This window comes from Lactuca serriola, chromosome 7 (assembly GCF_051521515.1).
Source record: "Lactuca serriola cultivar US96UC23 chromosome 7, Lser_US96UC23_V15, whole genome shotgun sequence".
Lineage (NCBI taxonomy): Eukaryota > Viridiplantae > Streptophyta > Magnoliopsida > Asterales > Asteraceae > Lactuca > Lactuca serriola.
The window spans coordinates 192,337,947-192,359,631 of record NC_136414.1 but is presented as its reverse complement, the minus strand read 5'-3'; the positions used below and the strand labels follow the sequence as shown (position 1 = coordinate 192,359,631).

General features: G+C 39.0%; 1 long non-coding RNA gene across 1 annotated transcript; it reads left to right on the top strand.

Annotated features, from left to right (window-relative positions):
- The first annotated feature begins 678 nt into the window (after positions 1-678).
- LOC145061056 (uncharacterized) lies at positions 679-1,031 on the top strand. Its single transcript, XR_013687097.1, has 3 exons — positions 679-708; positions 806-877; positions 984-1,031. It is a non-coding gene; the product is annotated as an uncharacterized LOC145061056 (long non-coding RNA).
- The last annotated feature ends 20,654 nt before the right edge of the window (positions 1,032-21,685 follow it).

Genomic DNA, 21,685 nt, shown 5'->3' with positions numbered 1-21,685 from the left:
GTGAAGGAAAGCTTTCTCAATATGTTAACAGTCGAAGCTCTGTAAGTAAATTTACCTTTCAAATTTTTTTTGCATAATATAGCAACCAACTATCTTATTTTTGCTAATTTGGGTAATTGGCAATTAAGTCATTATTAAACTAACATTTTTATTTTAAAATATGTCATTGTACTTTCAGTTTTTCAGTATCGGAGGCACTCGGGTAGCTTGTTGCCTAATAAGTGATGAGATGGCATTGGTTTTATGTCATGTGTGTGCCCAGTCAGCATATACATCTACAATGTATATGTTAAATATGACACTAATGACCTAATTGGAAAATAAAATAGTTTACTACCCAAAGTAGCAAAAATGAACCTATTTTTTGACGTTATATAAAATATAGTAAGTTAAGTTATGTATTATTATTATTATTATTATTATTATTATTATTTATTCTTTTAATGTGCACTAACCTGTGTTATTTTGGTTTATGAAAGATCACTGCCTCTGTGAAGCAATCATATAGCTTTTATGCTAGATTTGATGGAACTACAGGAGAGCATGTAACTTTATTTTATTTATTATTATTATTTTTTATTTTGTAAATACTGTTATTGGTAGAAGTTTTTTATATTAACAATTGAGCTCCTAACTTGTTTAATTTAGGCATCTGGAGCATATATTTTCCGTGCAAATGGTACATATTGTATTGGTACACAGGAGCAGGTATATATTATATAATTTCTTTTGATATATCTATGTGTCTTATAGTTTATAATTTATTGTCAGATTTAAATTTTAATAGTGTTCATTGAAATTACAGACTCCCATAAAGGTTTTGAATGGGCCAATATATGATGAAGTACATCAGAAAATAAATCCATGGATTTACCAGGTAATGGATAAAGTAGTTCTATATGAACTCATATTTTTTCTTTGTTGGACTGATTGAACCTTCTGAAATGAATAATGCCAAATGACCGTTTTACCCTTCTGTCCAGATCACTAGAGTGTTCAAGAATAAGGAACATGCTGAAGTTGAATTTACAATAAGTTCATTTTTCTTTACTTTTGTGTTGTTGTTCATTACGGATATTCTGTGCTTTTTTAGGTGGTTGATGATGGAGTTGGGAAAGAGATTGTAACTCAGCTCACAACCACCATGAAGAGCAATAAAACATTTTACACAGATTCTAATGGGAGAGATTTTCTTCAAAGGGTATTACTCCCATTAAACATCTAAGTAGGTATTTAAAGAAAATGTGATCAAAATTATATTTTTTTTTGTGGCAGATTCGAGACTATAGAGGATTGGGATCTTGAAGTGAATCAACCTATTGCAGGAAACTATTAGGAGATCAATTGTAAATATAAAAAACTTGTACCAATAACAGTGTTTACAATATAAAAAAAGAAAAATAATAAATGATATAAGGAATAAATGTTATTGAACAAGTAAGTTGATATGTAGGGATAACTATAAGGTTTTGATTCATTGTCTTATTTTCTACAGGCTATGCAAAGAGATAATCTTATATATTTAGGTAGATAAAGATTTATCAATTACGTTTAACAACATATATATATATATATATATATATATATATATATATATATATATATATATATATATATATATAACGCATGACTTAATGAGATGCACTATACATATAGGAACTTCCACTGTAGTGCACAAAATTCAGAACATGTAAAGAAGAGTTAAAATTCTACTTTTAGTTTTGTTTTTTTATACAGACCTGGTCATATTTAGTTACATCTGTATAGTGTTAGCGACATAATTAAGAGTCACGTGGGAAGGTGCTTTAAAAAATTGTAAACCACACCACACGTTAAGGTCTAATTACATACTCCATCATATCAGGTGTTGTAATTATTACTTGTTTGTATGATCTGGCTAATTCATCTAGTTGAATGCAAGGGTGTTAAAGTTAAGATCATATGACCCTTCTTTTATTTGTTACATAAAACGAGATCATATATAATCCCCTACTATCCATTCATATATATCTCCTATTGGGAATCATAATGGATCTAATAAACATTTATGTTTGTTGAGCAGGAAAAGAAGTTAAACGAAGATAAGAAAGAAACATGTGCAGGTTCTGACAACTCTAGCAACCTCCTTCCATGCCCTGCAGCCTCTCAAAGTTCTTGCATTCAGGTTATTCTCTTAGAAAGGAACTTGTCAAAGGAGAATTTAGTCATGATTTTGTTTTAATGTTGTACATGTTTTGTTTTCTATAATAAATATTATGTAATATTAGCAATGTGTTACATTTAGTTACTATTGGAATTATTATTTGTATTTGACATACTAGGGCAATGAATTATCTTTATTGTTTATGGTATTTTATTTTGTATGATGAGACTTTTAATGTGTTATTTAATTTGAAACTTAGTAAATCTATAAAAAAATATATAATTTTAAAAACATTTAACATTATGACACACAAAAATACGTGTCCTCTTTCTTTACGACATGGGCTTCCTTGATATGCATTGCGTGTCATAAACACGCGCGTCGTAAGGTTACGATACGCAAATGCATGTCGTTTTCCTTTATGACAGGGCCTTCCTTGACACGCATTGCGTGTCATAACTGCGCGTCGTAAATGCATGTCGTAAATAGACGACGCGCAAAAGTGTGTGGTCTCTCGTTATGACAGGGCCTTTCTTGACATGCATTTGCGCGTCGTCTGAGCATTTTACGACACACATTGCGCGTCGTAAAAGGCTGTTTTTCTAGTAGTGTAGGATAGGGCAACCCTTGACATGTAAAGTATAATGAAGTATAAAGTAACTAAATACTTTTACAAATTCCCAATCTTAGTTACTTTAGGCAAAAAGTGAATTTGATGCAATTCCATGAAATTAAACTTTGTACCCTTGCGAAGACATTAGTGGAGCGTGTGTGGTTAACCGACACACTAATTGGTTCTAAGCAAAGGTAGCAAAGGGTGACTCAATGTTTGTCATAGTTCGGTGGAGCGTGTGTGGCTAACCGGCACATCGAATAGGTGGCTGTCACATTGGGAGCACCATGTATATTTGCATGGTTATTCACACCCTGTTTTGTGATCCTCGGCATCTCAGTCACAAATTGAGGGGTATATCGAGATTTAAACATGCCATTGAGGAGTTCAATGAATCTCAAAGAATCTAGGAGTTTTTCAATACATTTAAAACCTAATCTCATTTTTCGTTTTTCATGGTGGAAAATTAGTGAATCGTCATTCACTTACCTTCAAATGTTCTGCAATTTGGGTTACGGCATCCCTCTCCCAAGTTGCGGGATATTGTGTTGGGTCCTAGCCTTAATATCTCATTTGGGTGATTTATTAAGGACTCAATCAAATAACTTGATTTTTTCTCCCGTTTTGTAGATGTCTAAATCTAACCATGGTCTTCCCGAATCCCAAGGAAAAGGTTTTCCTGCTCAAAGTGAAAGTCTCTTACACAATGAAGGTGAAAGATCAATCCTTGCAATGTGGACTAGCTTGGTTTCACTTCCTCCACCTCCTCCTATTGTTCTCCCAAACCCACAAGACCGAAAATTGAAAGGTTCAAAATCACTCGAGCCCTGTTGCCAATGAAACATGAAGATGGAAAATCCATGTGTGCTCACGTCCTAAGGATGAAATCACACATCGATAGGTTGATAATGTTGGATGCAACTTTCCCAAAGGAGTTGGCTGTAGACTGGGTTCTTAAGTCACTCCCTGAATCATATAATAAGTTCAAAGGAGAGTATTATATGATGGATCTTGACGCGACCCTCATTGACCTAACTTACATGCTTATTGCTGCTGAATCAGATATGATTTGGCAAAGTAATGGAGCATATTTGCCTGGTAATTCAACCAACCATGCTTCCGTGGACATTCTAGAAGAACCCACCTGTTTCTGCTACCAAGAGAAGGGGCATTGGATACGAAAAGCTGCCCAAAGGACCTGAAGAATCTAAGAGATGGGAGAGTCAAGAAGTATGGCTCTACTTCAAGTAAAAATCCACTATCTAACTCCATTAAGTTCCTATTCATATATTCTTAATACATAATGTGATAAGATTACATTTAAATGTTTTGCAGGATCAGAGAAAAGAGAGGAAGCTTGATGGAGGAGAAAGATGAGTCTGATCACGAAGAAATGGATTACGATCGCATGGATTCGAAGATCAGATTTTGAGCTTAGAAAGTTATGATAAATTTGTTAGGAATATTTGATTACATAGTTATTCAGTTGATTTTGCATTGTAAGGACATGTTTTTCGCTGCAATTATGAATAAGATAATTTTTTATATATATATCCTTGCAATGAAATCGTTGTGAATTGATGTTTGTGTATTTCTATAAATGGATATGATTCTTAGTTATGTTATTTATGGAAGTGTCAAATTCCTATAAGTAATGAAAGATTCCCATCGTCCAAGTTTCAATTAGACATAAACTTTGAATCATACAACTTGTATTGCGTAATGTATGAAAATCTTGGTACTTAGGAAATTAAGACTAATTCCTTGATCACACAAGTATGTGAGCCAAGTGAAGGACTAAAGGACTAGAACACAATGTTGTGCACTAGTCAAGTCCACCACAAATAATAATAAGACTATTCATCATAATTTACTAAAAGTCTAGTGAATGTGGTTATACTTACAAGATTAAGTGTAATTCTGAATCATTGAAAGGTTTTAATGAATGGCAGAACGAATAAGAAGAATCAATTAGGCTAAAAGATAAACGTTTCTCCAATCTAAGAAGAAGGGAGAGTACTTTTGTATCGGGTTTTATGATCATCTTAATAATTAAGAACCATATCACAAATGATCCTCTAAGGACATGTTAGTGCACTAGTATGGCTAATCAGAAATTTTTGAAATGGTTGAATCAAAAGGACGAGTCATACTTCGTTCCAAAATCAAGTCTTAGAGTCATACTCCAAGATTGTGACTTGAGTGACATGATCTTAAGTAGGAATGTTCTTACACTTGCACATATTGGTAAGTTGTGATGTCTTGAAAAAGACAAAGACCAACTAGTACCAAATTGCGTGTAGGTTTTTTTGTTGATATAGACACACTAACTCTTGGATATTTGCTTTGTCAAGAAATGTTTCTTGATAAGAGAATCTAATATGTCAAGAGGTCAGTGGGGGTTTGAAAATATTGAAAAGATTCAAGAACTAATCATGAGTAAACCTATTATTATACACTAGCACACGACTTGAGGATTGTAGCCTATCGTGTTGACATATTCTTGTTTCTTTTCCATTCCAGTTTGGTCAACTATGCATATGAGTTCTACGAGTTCTCAATAGACTGTGTAAGGCGAAGCACCCTTTTCAATGAAAGTACATTGATTGGAATAGGTGAGCTGCCAAATAACTTGGAAGCAATGGTGGGACCCTTGACGACAAGAAATTAAGAATGAAAAAGTTCTGTCCATAAGAGTTTGAATTTGTCACAAATATTATCTTTTGATTATGCTTATGGCAAATTCACATGGATCGGAACACATAAACCATAAAATCTAAGTGTCACAAGGTTTATCTCCTTCATGAAAATGATTGTGAGGAAACGCTTTTAGTAAGAAATTTTTTAAGAAGATAGCAACTGTGTAAATTGCATTCTCAAATTCGATTATGATTACGGCATCCCTCTTCATAGTTCGAATTGTGAGTTTTGGCAATTAGTCCGAACATTTGGGACTTAGTAATATAAGTTCTAAAATTGTTTAGACACACATGTGAGCTATCTAAGGGAAGGTGTATAAGTTTGAAAGGCTTAGATAAAGGCTTATCGAAGCACATCATATTAGAAAAGATGAACTTTGGAAGTCAATAAGTATTGTTTTCCAGAAGTTTAGCTGGTTTCTGAATACGTGTCAAAGCTAGTGGGAGCATAAATGTTATGCAGGAATGGATATAATCATCATGTTAGTGGGATCATGATTATTATATAAGTATTTCAAGTTGGCAATATTAATTATAGAAAAACAAAAGTTTCACTTTGCAAAGTTGCAGGGGTTGAAATATTGTTTTTGGTATAATTAAGGGAGAGAATGTTATACTTCGTTTCCAATCTAAAAGCTTAGATCAAGAAATTTTAATTGAATTCAGTCAAGGGTATATTTATTATTTGCATTCTCAAAGTTCGATTATGATTATGGCATCCCTCTTCATAGTTCAAATTTTGAGAACACGACAAATAGAAATATTATGACGATATTATAATAAGAAACTGGTAAAGTATCACGTTTTTCATTATGAATTGTATCCCATACGCTTCGGGTATTGGATCGATTGCATATGCTATAATATTGGACTGTTCTATAATTTTCCAAATGCCTAAGGCATTTTGAGGGAAAAAGGAATAGAACCGGTTTTGACTAAAAGAATTAAACAACTGCTAAGGACAATCTAAGGTTCGCCAAGGATTGGTCGCTTGTAGACAGTTGGAAGTATAGTCATGGATGGAACATATTGACATCATAGATAAGATTCTATTTAGAATGAGTTGTAATCTGGAAAATATGGAAATGTTTCATATTGGGAGTTGGATATCAAGAATCAATGTCTAGATTAGAAACTTTTATGCAAGAAGGATGTTCAAAGGAATGTACTTTGAATATGAGACTTCATGAATATGGAATTGTCTTGGAACAATCTCCAATGGAGCATTTTGTAATTTCGTTGGCCGAGTCTTGGTGACTTTTGTGCCATGACATTATGAAATGACAGTTGCATAAAATGTTAGAATCTAACATATTCTATTAGTGGCGAAAGTTTTGTATTCTTACACTAATGGATTAGGAATTGTGAAATGAGGGTGATTGAAAATTTTATTTAATTATACTATTTCACAAAGTAATGACCATAGGTAAACATAGTGTGCAAGCTCAGAGCATGGGACAACTATTGTTATAATTCAAGTAAGAAGTTGATTACTAGAGACAACAAATAATGAGTAATCAATATGGTGATTAAATAAAAGGTGTTTTATTTATACTCAAAGGTTTGGGGCCATATATGATTAGTATTATTCTTGTGTTTCACTTTGCATGTTTTGACTTCCCGAATAATAAGATTATTCAAACCCTCCACAGTAGCTCATTCTTTGGAAGTAGGAATGAAAGAAGACTGTCATGAATCTGACTGTAGATTGTCTAAAGTGTTTTAGACATAGCAAAAGTTTGTTGCAGGGTTCATGAGTGCTACTATAAGATTAGAGTATTGGATTAGACCCACGCTCACTTGGATCGCTACATTGATTTTATCACCAGTTATTGGTGAGACGATAATATCTTATATTCTTGAAGCCAAAATGTGTGAGTTGTATCTTGCGAGTCGGTTACACATTGATAATATGTAAACGCACCAGTAACTTGGTGTTATAAAAAGTATTGTTGTGTGTGATTCGGTGAGTCAGTGCAAGCGAGCATTGAGTCGAAGTATATCCGTTCCTTTTACCCAAAGTGGGATAAAAGCGATATATGTGGGCCCCTCGATGATTTAGTGATGACAACCTAAGCGCTTGGCCAAGCCGGGAGTAAGTTGATGTGTTCAATTGTATTGTGTTACCAGTCGTCAGAAATCGGAAATCGGGAAACAACACGTGAACAGAGAGTATGATTAAAATCCATGTCTCCATTCATACGATATCTAGAATGGAGGAATATATGATCCCTTATCGAAAGGACACGCTTCTGATAAGATCAGAGTTGACAGCGGATTTTGAAAGCTACGATTGGTGATAAGGTTCTGAAGTCATATGCAGAATAGTTGTTAGACTTATCCAAGTGGGAGACTGTTGGATTAGTGTCTAAGTACATAACTGTTTTGGTATGTACTTGAGCCGATTGTGAGCATGGTCCTTTTGGGTTGCCTTCACACTGGTGACTAGATAGGATGGCTGTTGAGGAGAGAGGCTGGTTTATTATTAAGAATAATAAATTGGGGTATAAATATGATTTCTTAATATATTATATGAATAATATATTATTTTGGAATCATATTATTAATTAGTATTTAATCATAAATTAATTAGGAATTAATTTCGGGATTAAAGGAATTAATTAAAAGTATAGGGGCTGTTTTGTAATTATTTGATAGTTGAGACTTTGGGCTATTGGACCACCTTTATTAAGGCTTGAATGAAAATCCTAGAAGGATCTAGGAGTTTTCGTCCAAGGGCTTAAGGAAAGGAGTCCATGGACTTGCTTATGCCTTAAGCTAAGGGATTTGGGTTTCCACCTTGAAACCCTAGCTAGCCTCAAGTATAAATAGCACCCTAAGGCACTAGAATTCGACCACTCCTTGGAAAAACCCTAATAAGGCCAAAATTTGGAGCTTAGTACCTTCCTCCTCTCTCTCTCATATTCATCCTCTCACTCAAAGTGTGTTTGTGAGCCATTAGAGGTACTACACTTGTGGTACTTGCTTTCAAGAGCTAAGGAAACTCAAGGAATTAGTTGTTATTACTATATAACAACAAAAAGGTATGTATTCTATTCTCCTATGTCAATTTTGAAAATAGTAAATGCATGCTAGGTTTCTTTTTGTGTTCATAAAGTTGTATGTCTAATCGTGAGAACATAGATCCAATTAGGGTTGCATGCACACATAGGATTGTTTGTATAAAACCCATCAAAAACAACACCATTAAAAATTATAATGTTGTGTCTCAAACCATGACATCAAAAGTAATGAAAATCAGAGTACAATCCCAGAAACTCAATGCGGAAACCATGTATGTGTATGATGCGCTGCTACGCCGCCGGCTCTTTCTCCTTCGACGAAGAGGTACCTGAAACCAAAACTAAAACTGTAAGAACGAAGCTTATTGAGTTCCCCATCATACCACATACCATACAATATCGTTGGTATCTTTCAACTGGTAACCTTCATCGGTATCTTTCAACCGGTAACCATCATCGATATCTTTCAACCGGTAACCATCATCGGTATCTTTCAATCGGTAACTGTCATCGGTATCTTCCAAGAATGGACTCTTAGAGTCGGTCACATCCCCTCACTATGTAACACCAGAGTCAAAAAGACCAAGAAAAGAAAGGAAAGGCTCTAAGTCAAAGTCAACTCGTCGGGTCCAGGGAGGAACTCGACGAGTCGGAGCGGAATCCGGGGCATAGAGTAAGTGACCGAATCGGCGAGTCGGCTAGTGGACTTAGCGAGTCTAGTCGGGATGAGGAAAACCCTAATCCCGGGGGTTGTTCCCTATATGAAGAACAACACATCCCTTCCCTAGCCTCTGTACTTTCCTTTTGAGATCCAGAACCCTAAATCGTTAGTGACAGTCCTTAAGAGCAATTTGGAGCTTAGATAAGGGAGTTTTGTGAAGAGATATTGAAGATCAAGAAGCTTGGAGCAAGGGGCTTTGTAGAGAGTTGGATTATTCTTCAGCGGGAGGTCATCCTTGAGGTAATAAGTTGTTGCTTTGGCTTTATTGCAATTAGATCTATTCTTGAATGAGATTTTGGGGCTATTTTCATAAGGTTCAGATCTATTTCGGGTTTGGGACTTAGATCTGAGGTTGCTACTTCAGATCTAGGGTTGTGATGTTCCAGAATGTCTTAAAGCCGAAGTCAATAAGTTATTGGTGAAGCCTCTTTGTCTTAAACCCTAGCCCTAGAGTGTTTTGGGCCTTTAGCTCCTTGGTTTCACGTAAAGGTTGCAACTTTATGTGGGGGATAGACTGTAGAAGAGTGGATCTATGGATTGGAGCCCCTGCATGGCTCGAAAAGCCACTATATGGATTGAGAACTGGAGAGACTCGGCGAGTCACATGGGTGTACTCAACGAGTTATATGAACTTGTGCATGGACTCAGCGAGTTGGAAGAACAACTCGGCGAGTCTGTTGAAGATTGCCTAGGACTCGGCGAGTCTGTTCTTGGACTCGACGAGTCAGATCGCAGAACCCCAAAACTCTTCTGGTTATGACGCAGATCAGTGAGTTGAGTGGTGACTCGGTGAGTTGGACAGGATGGGACTCAGAGATCGTTGAACTCGACGAGTCTTGGGGTGACTCGGCAAGTTGGGTCGTATTTTGAGAGCTTCTGAGTTTAAGGACTCGGCGAGTCTACGAGTTGACTCGGCGAGTCGAGTCAACTGGAAGGTTGACTTTGACCAGGACTTTGACTTTGACCAGAGTTAACTTAGTTTGACTTCTAGAGTTTAGTTTGAAATTAAGTGTTATATTGATATTAGTAGCTTGAGGAGTAGTAGGGCAGCGGTTCAGAGAGTTATTGCACAACAACCAGAGGTTTATCAACAAAGTTCAGCAGTGCGAGGTGAGTCTCCTCACTGTTTGTATGGGTCTACGGCCACAATGCCGGCCCATGTAGTTATGTATGATAGGAAGACCCGGGGGTTAGCCCTAGGCATTATGCATGAAAGACAAGGAGGCGGCTCCTGGCACAGAGTATGTTATAATGTATGATAGGAAGACCTCGGGGTTAGCCCTAGGAAATGTGTAAGAAAGACCAGGAGGTGGCTCTTGGCATACTATATGCGGAGTAGCCTAGTAGAGTAGTATGTATAGTTGTCTTTGTGATACTTGCATGAAAGACCAGGGGGTGGCCCTTGGCACTTGTCTGTAAGACCCAAGGAGTGGCCCCAGGTTGACCAGGAAGACCACGCACGGCCCGCGGCATAACCACAAGACTATGGTTGGCACATAGCATCTTTGCAATACTATGTTTGGCACATAGCACCTTACTTGATTATGGATATGTTGGTTATGTACGGCTCTTGGCTATGTATGGCATGTATGGATCAGTTGGTTTGTATGGTATGTGGTATCTGGGGAACTCACTAAGCTTCGTGCTTACAGTTTTCAGTTTTGGTTTCAGGTATTTTGTTTTCAAGGAAGGGAGTCGGCTCGATCTCAGCGCATCACACTATGTTTTCCGCACATGAGATCTTTGGGATTACACTTTGATATGGTTTTATGATAATATATTTTGATTACTAACACTTTGGGTTGTCATGAGATATTCTGATGAATGCTTTTGTACCGATGGTTTTATGTCATATTTTATTTAAAAATGAAATTTTTAGCCTTGAATTTTGGGATGTTATAAGTTGGTATCAGAGCCTTGGTTTTAGAGATTCGAACTGTTAGGGTGCAAAGTCACTCTTGGATGTAGTGTTTTAGGCTTACCCTCTTGTATGTGTAAATGGGTTGAGTCTTTCCTATAAATAGGAAGTGAGTGACTCCCATTATGTAAGTGAATCCATTTGGAGTGTTAGACTAGAGAGAGAAATTGTGTACAAACCCATTTGTATATTCTTTCTAGATCTAATAAGAGCTTACAAAGATTTATTTACTCCTTGTGTTCTTGATTTTACATGATGATTCACTAGATCTTTCTAATTTCGCACATGCCATCATAATCAACACCACTACAATTGTTATCAGAGCGGGTGTTCTTGATTTCATCAAGAATTGATCCTTGATGGCTTTCTTGATTTGGTGATTCATTTTATGATCTTGGATCTTCGTGGTTTAGAGAGTTTTTGGATTCTAGAAATCGAAATCATCTTTGATTCTATTCATAATTCGATTTTCTTCACTAGAATTCAAGTGATTTTTACTTTCTCTCTCTAGAAAACTCATTCAAAATCACTTTCTCTCTCTAGAAAATTTCAAGTTTTTGTGATCATGGTGGATTTGCCATATGATTCTTGGATGGTGATCATTGAAGATATCAAATACAAAGTCAATGAAGATCAATTTTATGGGTTGGTGTTAAGCAAATTGATTTCATGGGGTAATATGGTTTCTTATGGAGGTTTGAAGGATGATTATGGAAGCTTTGTATTTCAACCAATTTGTAAGATTACATGGTTGAATAAAATTGCCTTGTCCATATTAGTTTGTAGTAGAAATCAAAAGGAAGGAGAAGAACGAGATTTTTTCAATAAGAAATACATTTCTCTAATTGAAAACCCAAATGATCTTCGTGCTCTTAAGTTTCTTGAAGTTCTTGATAATGGAGTTCAATGTGATGTTCTTGATGTTCAAGAAAAAGGAGTTCAAGTTGATTCTCAAGATGAAAAAGTTTTTTGCTCAATTGGAGTTCAAACCGATGATATTTTGTGTTCTTGTGATTCGTTTGAAGGAATGATTGCTTATCGGAAGCCGGTGATCCAAGAAAATCACAAGTATCAAACTCCAAAAGATTTGATTCAAACTCAAAATGTTCATGTTGTTGAAAGTGGGTTTGTTCATGGAGTCAAGTCTTCAAGATGCAAAAAGATGAGAAAGAAAAAGAAGAAGAAGAAGATCAATCTAAAAAACAAGCGGGTTTTCTCACAAAAATCATCAAATGTTGTGAAGTCGAAATCCATGAAGCAAATTTGGGTTCCAAAGCAACAATCTCCAAGTGTTGAATTGAATTTGAAGTCAAAACCCAAAAGTGTTGGTGGTTCTTTTGAAGATGTTCTTGGATTGTTGAAGAACACAAAGAACACGAAGAACGAGTTGTACATCTCGCATGGTGGGTGGTATAATGTTCGATTTGGAGATTTTCTCATTCAGACAAAAGAACCAAGATCTTCCAAATTTGATTCGTTCGATGAAAATGGATTTCGATTCGTGAAAAAGGTATCTCAAATTCTCAAATGGATTCCAAAACATCCATCATTTCTATTCGTATTGAGCGTTTTTCAATTTTTGATCGATTTGCCTCATTGGATCTATTTTGTTTCAAACCCCATTGATGATCCAATTATTTTTGTCTAGATCAAAACCAAATTAAACTCATTTTTGTTTAATTTCACTGTTTATAAGTCCGATTTGAGCCCAATCTTCAATCCAATGCTTGTTACTGTTCATGATTTGTTTTAGCCCAAAAATATGTCGATCAGTTCATTCATTAAGTCCAAATGCCGTATGTTTCTCTACAAGTATTGCTTGCCAATTGACTTGTACATATGCTGCATCTGATTGTACTATCGAACTCAATTCTTAATCATTTTTTTCGATTGATTCATCAGTTCATGATCAGATTGCGTTTTTGTTCTCATTCTCGTGGTTTCTCTTCAATTTTTCTAGTAATCGATGGTTGATGTTTGTGAATGTCCAACTGGAAACTTGATTTTTATTTCACCAAATGTCGATTTTGATTCTATACAATTTGAAATTGAACATTGATTTAATTTTGAATCGACATGATCAAATTCGATGGTGATTATTTGATTCATGTCAAGAAAGCTCATGATTGAAATCAAATCTGAGATCGATATTGATGATTTGGTGTGTGTTGACTTTTCAGAGTCAAAATCAGTCTTCTTGAGATCTTAGAACTGAAATTGATGAAATTGATTTTGATTTCGAAACCAGCATGATGTTCGTGTTTGATAATGAATGGAAATATAATTTCGAATTCGATTTTGGAAGATGAAGAACGGTTGCAATTTTCTTTGAAAATGGGCGTTTGATCTAAAATTGTTCAAAGAATTATTAATTTCGATGTTTATGGTTGCAAGGAGAATACTAGATCGACGGGCTGACGACGTGTTTAGATGAATGATCACGAAGGCTTGAGATAATATTGACTTGTTGATGTCGATGTGAGTTATTGATTTGGAATCGACTGGGATATTTTGGGGTTCACTATTAAAGAAATTTGCATGAGATAGTGATTTGGTTTAAGGTTGTGATTGAATGATTGAAGACTTGAAATCTGGATTTCGCATGATTGGAATCGATGTTAGTCTAATTTCAAACATTTGGAGTCGATTGCTGGGTTTATTTGGTTTCCACTTTACACAATCGAAATTGATAGAGTTTAAAGGACTAACTGTGAAGATGATGTTTATATGCGAAGAATCAATGTTGAGTTGCTGATGAACGAACCTTGGATTGTGAATGAAATGCGAATGACAAAAATTTTGTGGTTGATCGTCAAACAAGTTTCGCATGTGAACTGGATGATTGGGTTAACGAATGGTTGATTTTGATTGTTGATTTATGAAGGGTTCAAGTTTGGTTTATTGATTTGGTTCATTTTGTGAGTTCACAAGATTGATTTGTGCAAGTTCGTTTGATGTCGATTGAAGTAATGAATGAACAAATTGATTTGTCCATTCGCATCTGGGTCTCAATTGAGTTCGCATATGAGGTTGTATTGATTAGGCTTCGCATCTAAGATTGATGATTGGGTTGGTATCAAAGTGTTTCGTTCGCATCCATGGTTCAGTGTGCGAAGAATTTGACTTGCGAAGCGTTCCTGTTATAATTCGTTCAATGAAGAAGAAAACAAATATTTTCGAATTGGGTCCCTGATCTTTTTACGAAATGACACAATTGGTCCAACTTCGCAAATGGGGTCATAAAATGACAAAAATGCAAAATTTCCATTTCACACACCTGCAGTTTCGTAATATTAGCAGTTTATACCTAACTTCGCAAATGGGTAATAAAAGATGAGAAATTGCAGAATTTTCAGATCTTGTCCCTGCAGTTTGTGCAAATTTACGCTTTATGCCTGGGTTCGCAAATGGGCTAGAGTTTCGCATAGTTGGCTATTTTGGGCGCAACGGGTCCCTGCAAGTTTCAAAAAGTGATAATTTCTTCCCGGTTTTTTTGAAAAATCTTGCAACTTTCACTCAAAAAGTCAAAAAATTTCATAAATTGGAAATTTTTTTGTGGCTTTTTCATGATTGTTTTTCCGTGCAAGATTTTTGGTGATTCATTTTTGGTACACATCAAGGGGGAGTATTGTATTGTCTATTCCTCGGGCGCTTCTCATCCTTAGTGGGTTTTATAATCATTTTTTGATTATAAAAAGGGGGAGAATGATGGGTATTCGAACCTTCTCGGGGTTGTGGAATATTCGTTTGCGGATTTGAAGACCGATGTTACTTCGAGGGGGAGTTTGGTCTTGATCGCGCTAGCTCGTTGGAGATTGAAGCCGGACATCCAATCCTAACTTTGAGGGGGACAATGTTAGGGTGCAAAGTTAATCTTGGATGTAGTGTTTTAGGCTTACCCTCTTGTATGTGTAAATGGGTTGAGTCTTTCCTATAAATAGGAAGTGAGTGACTCCCATTATGTAAGTGAATCCATTTGGAGTCTTAGACTAGAGAGAGAAATTGTTTACAAACCCATTTTTATATTCTTTCTAGATCTAATAAGAGCTTACAAAGATTTATTTACTCCTTGTGTTCTTGATTTTACATGATTATTCACTAGATCTTTCTAATTTCGCACATGCCATCATAATCAACACCACTACACGACCATACCCTTAGGCATGTCTGAACTCAAACTAAGTTCTTGGTATGAAAGTTTTCAAAAGGAAAGCCATTTTATAAACATGAGTTCAGAAAGAATCTGGAAAAAGAAAAGAACTTTGAGAAGAACAAAGTGTGTGATACGTGCAATCAGCCGAGCTCAAGTAAGTTTACCCCAAGATACCCATACATGTTTAAATTATGTTTATCATTTTCAGTATAGCAGCATGCTAGAATAGGACTAAGGATTTAGGAATGATGCCTTATGTGCCTGCTTTATGTGCTTCAGCTTATGAGGATTACATGCTAGTATTGAGTAGACAGTAATAGGATAGCCTGTTTAGGTTATGCCTGATTATATGAGCTTAGCATCGCATGCTAGTACAGATTCTTGTTATGAGGATAGAATTGCTTGATTATGTTTTGGTTAGATTTCCCTTTTGTCTGAATTCTACTTGCTTTGTGCTTTGTGGGACTCTGGGTGATGAGAGTTAGCCATTAGGTGAATACGCCAGGTCACATGTGATCAGGGTTGAATAATCTAAGAGTGTTGGATTTTGCCCTATTGCGCAGTTCTAGTCTGAGTCTAACCGTTGTAGGGACGAGTCTGTTACTTGAAGGATTATCTGAGCCTCATCACATGTGATGGTATTCAGGTAATGGCTAATTCGCATTACAAGGAGGCCTTCAGTAGCTGAGGACTGGGTGCGGGTTGGAGGTTATCCTACGAAAAGCCTAGGATGAGAGTAGTGCTGGAGGCAGTGTTAGTAGTAGTGAAAGGGACTTGGTGAAGTTGAAGCAACCCTTGAGGAAAGTACGGATATATGTGGAAGGTAGTATGGGCCCGTACTACTGGAAGCAGAGGATCCGTACTCGAGTCAAGGAGGGCCGAGATGGAACCAGGAATCTTGGATAATGTGTGAGACCTCTTGGGGTATGTTTTGATCCGGACATTTATGTGTTTATTTCCAGTATGGTGACCACACGAAATGGAGCAGGAGGCTCAAGATCTAGGTCAGGATTGGGCACGGGCGCGGGATCCGAGCAGGTTGATGACGGGTTACAAGAGTTCATTGTGTATGAGATTACGAGAAGCATCCTTGAGGCGACCCCGGTCATTTTCGGGTTGATCAAAGAGGGGATCATTGAGCTGATGGAGGATCGCCTTTGAGCTTTCAGGAGTGATTTGGCGTCTGGCCAGGCGAGTATGCGCACACTGTCCTTCAAGGATTTTAGAGGGAGTGGTGAGCCGGATTTTCCCCGGGTGAAGGACCCCATTGCTTACAGGAGATGGATCGCAGACATTGAGTGTACATAGTTGACGAACTTCTTCCCGGAGGGGTCGAAGGTCCGCTTTGCGGCGGGATGTTTGAGAGACAGAGCCAGAGACTGGTGGGAGTCAGTTGGTGATTCCTTGGGAGCCTTAGCCATTGAGGGTATAACCTGGCCTAACTTTGTGACCAGGTTTAGGGCGGAGTTTGCACTGGCGGTGGAGCTTCAGCAGCTGGCCAGAGAGTTCCTAGACATGAGACAGACGATAGAGTCGGTGGCGGAGATTACCGCCAAGTTTCGGGAGAGGGCCTTATTGGTGCCTCAGTATGCAGGGGGATGATGAGATGCAAAGGACCCGCTATCTTGAGATGTTGAGAGCGGATATTTTGGAGCATGTCAGCTTCTCGACATGCCCGACCTTGGACTCTATGTTTGCCAGGGCGTGGGAACGGGAGATTGATTTGGAGCACATTGCGAAGAGGAAGTCAGATCAGATGTATTCTTTGGAGGGTCCCGGGAAGAGACCCAAGACTTCAGATCAGTGGTTAGCAGACTGGCAGGGCCGAAGTCAATGCAGCACGTGCGAGAAACTGCACGAGGGAGTTTGTCGTTCTAGGGGTTCAGGCTGCTACAAGTGTGGCAGCGTTGGTCATGTTAGTAGGGGCTGCCCACAAGGGGCAAGCCCATTATGTTTTCACTGCAATCAGGTAGGTCACAAGAAGGCCGACTGCCCAACGGTGAGGGGAGGATCAGGGAGTGCTTCTGCCCTGACAACTTCAAGGATTACGGATGGGTGAGAGGGTAGGGCCTTGCAGTGACAGATGAGGGAGATTTGGATCACATCAGGGAATGTTGCAGGTATGCATCTATGGCTATTTTTGATTCTATGCGTATTAGGGTTGTTCTTATCCCAGACTCTGGTGATAGTATGTATGAGTTGTCTCTCTGCTTGTATTCGGATTGTACTTTCAGAATTGTCTTAGGCCAATTGCATACTAGGAGCTATTAGTAGCTAGTGTAGGGTCATCTCTCACTTCGGGTTCGAGGTGTCCAATATTATGTCGATTATGACCAAAAGCGGTTCAGGAGCGTTGCGTGGAGGTCGGTGGGTAAAGTCCAGGGAGTAGCCCTCCACCATTATCAGGGTTTGGTGGCTCTGGTCTTGGTACTTGGGATAGCTTTTAGAAGCATCAAGGGAAGTGGTCTATCACTGATGAGGTTGCTCTGAGCATTAGTTACTCGGACCTTAAGGGCATTAGTTGGAGCCCAGGGGATTATCAGTATCGGGAAGTAGGAGGTCTTCATCTAGTATTCGGTAATCGTACGATATTTGGAATGGGCTCGTGATGGATCGCTAGCGACATCAAGGCGACGGTAGTTATCATGCCTACTATGCAAGGGAGGAAGGAATGGAAATCCTCGGGTTTTTTTTTCACATGCAGTAAAGACTTAGCCGAAGCTAAGTAGGGGAGAAACAATCATGTTATAGGAACAACAACGGTTTTGGAACTAGGATATGTTTTGCTCTCCTGTCAAGAAGAAAGACGACCCAGGTGGCTATATGAATTGAGGAAAGTGTGAACCGGAAATTCAGAAAAATTGCCAATTGTGAGATTGCATTCTCGAGTTTCCCGATAACAAATTGTAGAAGAATCGGTTAGGAGTTTCAGATAGGACATGTGTACAACTTGGGGGTACTAGTTTGTGCTTGTATGCTCGATTATGGGTTAGTCGTAGCATCCACTAGCAGCTAGTAGGTGTGGAAAGGTGTTGTCAGAATACCGGATGGCCGTAGCATTCACCAGTGGTCAGATAGTAAGAGGGGTGTGGTAAGGCTGCGGTATGGCCCGTAGCACTAGTTTACTAAGGCTATGGTGTGGCCCATAGCACTAGTATAGTAAGGCTGCGGTATGGCCCATAGCATTAGTTTAGTAAGACTGTGGTGTGGCCCGTAGCACTGGTATAGCAAGACTGCGGGGTGGCCCGTAGCTTTAGTTGGCTGGCAGCGCTGAAGTGTTGTAAGACTATGTGGGTGGCCCGTAGCATTCACTAGTTGGCAGAGCTAGTATAGTAAGACTATGGGGTGACCCGTAGCATTCATCGGTCCCTATTCGCTAGTGCGAAGGTATCAGGTGTGTGATTCACCGGCATGGTTTTTTAGATAGTTAAGTTCAGGACGGGGCAGCCGCTCGGATGTGAGTGGGCCACATTGTGATTGGGACCGGAAGACGGTAGGTCATTGGAGACCAGGAGTGGCGTAAAACTGTGGGTAAGCTGTGGCATTCATTAGTAGCTTGGTTCGCGGAGTGTGGGCGGAGGGGCCTGTATCTCCGAGGTAGCATGGGGGAAATCGGTATTATGGGTAATGGTAGATCAGTTGGGAACAGGAGGTCTTGGTTCATCCGGTAGGCGAATGGGAATCAACAGGACTTCAGGAAGGAATGATGGTAAGGGATTCGGTGCGAAAAGCCGTGAACTAATCGGATGATGCTAAGCTGCTCATCGCGGGATCAAATGATCTCAGAGTAAAGGATTTGGCTCGGTGGCGTCGTTCTCATCTGAGCCTTAAATGTAGCAGAGAGGGGTCTGCTACCCAAAGGATTGTTGGAATTCTCATGATTGGGTGGAACCTTCAGTATTGGGGGCATTTCATGGGGGTTATTCTATGAGTATTGGTATGATGGCCGACACTAGGAGCGGCCGGGATTGCGGTTTCAGCAGAGGATCGGTCCTCAGAGGAAATTGGGAAGGTTGTTGCTTGTGGAAAGTACCTTAAAAAGGCCAGTGACAGTGTAGGGTAAAAGGGTAAACCCCTTGCGAATCAAGGGTAAGTGTAGTAGGAGTAACGGTATCATTACCGGTTGAATAAAAGTGTTGCACTCAAGGGTAGTAAGGAAGCGGGTCATTCTGAAAATGACATCTTCAAGGTTTGGACCAGATGGGCGGAGTGTGTACCTAGTGGTAAAGTGGCGACCGGATGGTAAACTAGTTGGCTGTGGCAGACTTCGAGGACGAAGTCTAGTTTAAGTAGGGGAGTGTTGTAACACCCAGAGTCAGAAAGACCACGAAAAGAAAGGAAATGCTCTCAGTCAAAGGTCAACTCGTCGAGTCCAGGGAGGAACTCAACGAGTCAGAGTGGGATCTGGGGCATAGAGAAAGTGACCGACTCGGCGAGTCTGGTCTGGATGAGGAAAACCCTAATCCCGGGAGTTGTGCCCTATTTAGAGAACATCACATCCCTTCCCTAGCCTCTCTACTTCCCTTTTGAGATCCAGAAACCCTAAATCGTGAGTGAGAGTCCTTAGGAGCAATTTGAAGCTTAGATAAGGGAGTTTTGTGAAGAGATATTGAAGATCAAGAAGGTTGGAGCAAGGGGATTTGTAGAGAGTTGGATTATTCTTCAGTGGGAGGTCATCCATGAGGTAATAAGCTGTTGCTTTGGCTTTATTGCAATTAGATCTATTCTTGAATGAGATTTTGGGGCTATTTTGGTAAGGTTGAGATCTATTTCGGGTTTAAGACTTAGATCTGAGGTTGCTACTTCAGATCTAGGGTTGTGATGGTCCAGATTGTCTTAAAGCTGAAGTCAATAGTTATTGGTGAAGTCCCTTTGTCTTAAACCCAAGCCCTACAGTGTTTTGGGCCTTTAGCTCCTTGGTTTCACGTAAAGGTTGCAACTTTATGTGGAGGATAGACTATAGAAGAGTGGATCTATGGATTGGAGCCCCTGCATGGCTCGAAAAGCCACTATATGGATTGAGAACTGGAGAGGCTCGGCGATTCACATGGGTGTACTCGACGAGTTTTATGAACTTGTGCATGGACTCGGCGAGTTGGAAGAACAACTCGGCGATTCTGTTGAAGATTTCCTAGGACTCGACGAGTCAGATTGCAGAACCCCCAACCTCTTTTGGCTAAGATGCAGATCAGTGAGTTGAGTGGTGACTCGGTGAGTTGGACAGGATGGGACTCAGAGATCGATGAAGTCGACGAGTCTTGGGGTGACTCGGCGAGTTGGGTCGTATTTTGAGAGTTTCTGAGTTTACGGACTTGGCGAGTGTATGGGTTGACTCGGCGAGTCGAGTCAACTGGAAGGTTGACTTTGACCAGGACTTTGACTTTGACCAGAGTTGACTTAGTTTGACTTCTAGAGTTCATTTTGAAACTAAGTGTTATATTGATATTAGTAGCTTGAGGAGCTAGTGGGGCAGGGGTTCAGAGAGTTGTCGGACTGTAGCCAGAGGTTTATCAGCAAAGTTGAGCAGTGCGAGGTGAGTATCATCACCGTTTGTATGGGTCTACGGCCACAATGCCAGGACATGTTGTTATGTATGATAGGAAGACCTGAGGGTTAGCCCTAGGCATTATGCATGAAAGACTAGGAGGTGGCTCCTAGCACAGAGTATGTTATAATGTATGATAGGAAGACCTGGGGGTTAGCCCTAGGCAATGTGTCAGAAAGACCAGGAGGTGGCTCCTGGCGCATTGTATGCTATTCTGTATGGAAGACGAGGAGGTGGCTCCTGGCACACTATATGCGGAGTAGCCTAGTGGAGTAGTATGTATAGTTGTCTTTGTGATACTTGCATCAAAGACCAGGGGGTGGCCCTTGGCACTTGTCTGTAAGACCCAGGGAGTGGCCCCAGGCTTGACCAGGAAGACCACGTGCGGCTCGTGGCATAACCACAAGACTATGTTTCGCACATAGCATCTTTGCAAGACTATGTTTTGCACATAGCACCTTACTTGATTTTGGATATGTTGGTTGTGTACGGCTCTTGGCTATTTATGGCATGTATGGATCAGTTGGTTTGTATGGTATGTGGTATCTGGGGAAGTCATTAAGCTTCGTGTTTACGGTTTTTAGTTTTGGTTTCAGGTATTTTGTTTTCAAGGAAAGGAGCCGGCTCGATCGCAGCGCATCACACTATGTTTTCCGCACATGAGATCTTTAGGATTACACTCTGATATGGTTTTATGATAATATGTTTTCATTACTGACACTTTGGTTTGTCATGAGATATTCTAATGAACGCTTTTGTACTGACGGTTTTATGTAATATTTTATTTAAAAATGAAATTTTTAGTCTTGAAATTTGGGATGTTACACTAAATCGTCGATTTCTGATGTACAACCCTTGAACAAAAGATAG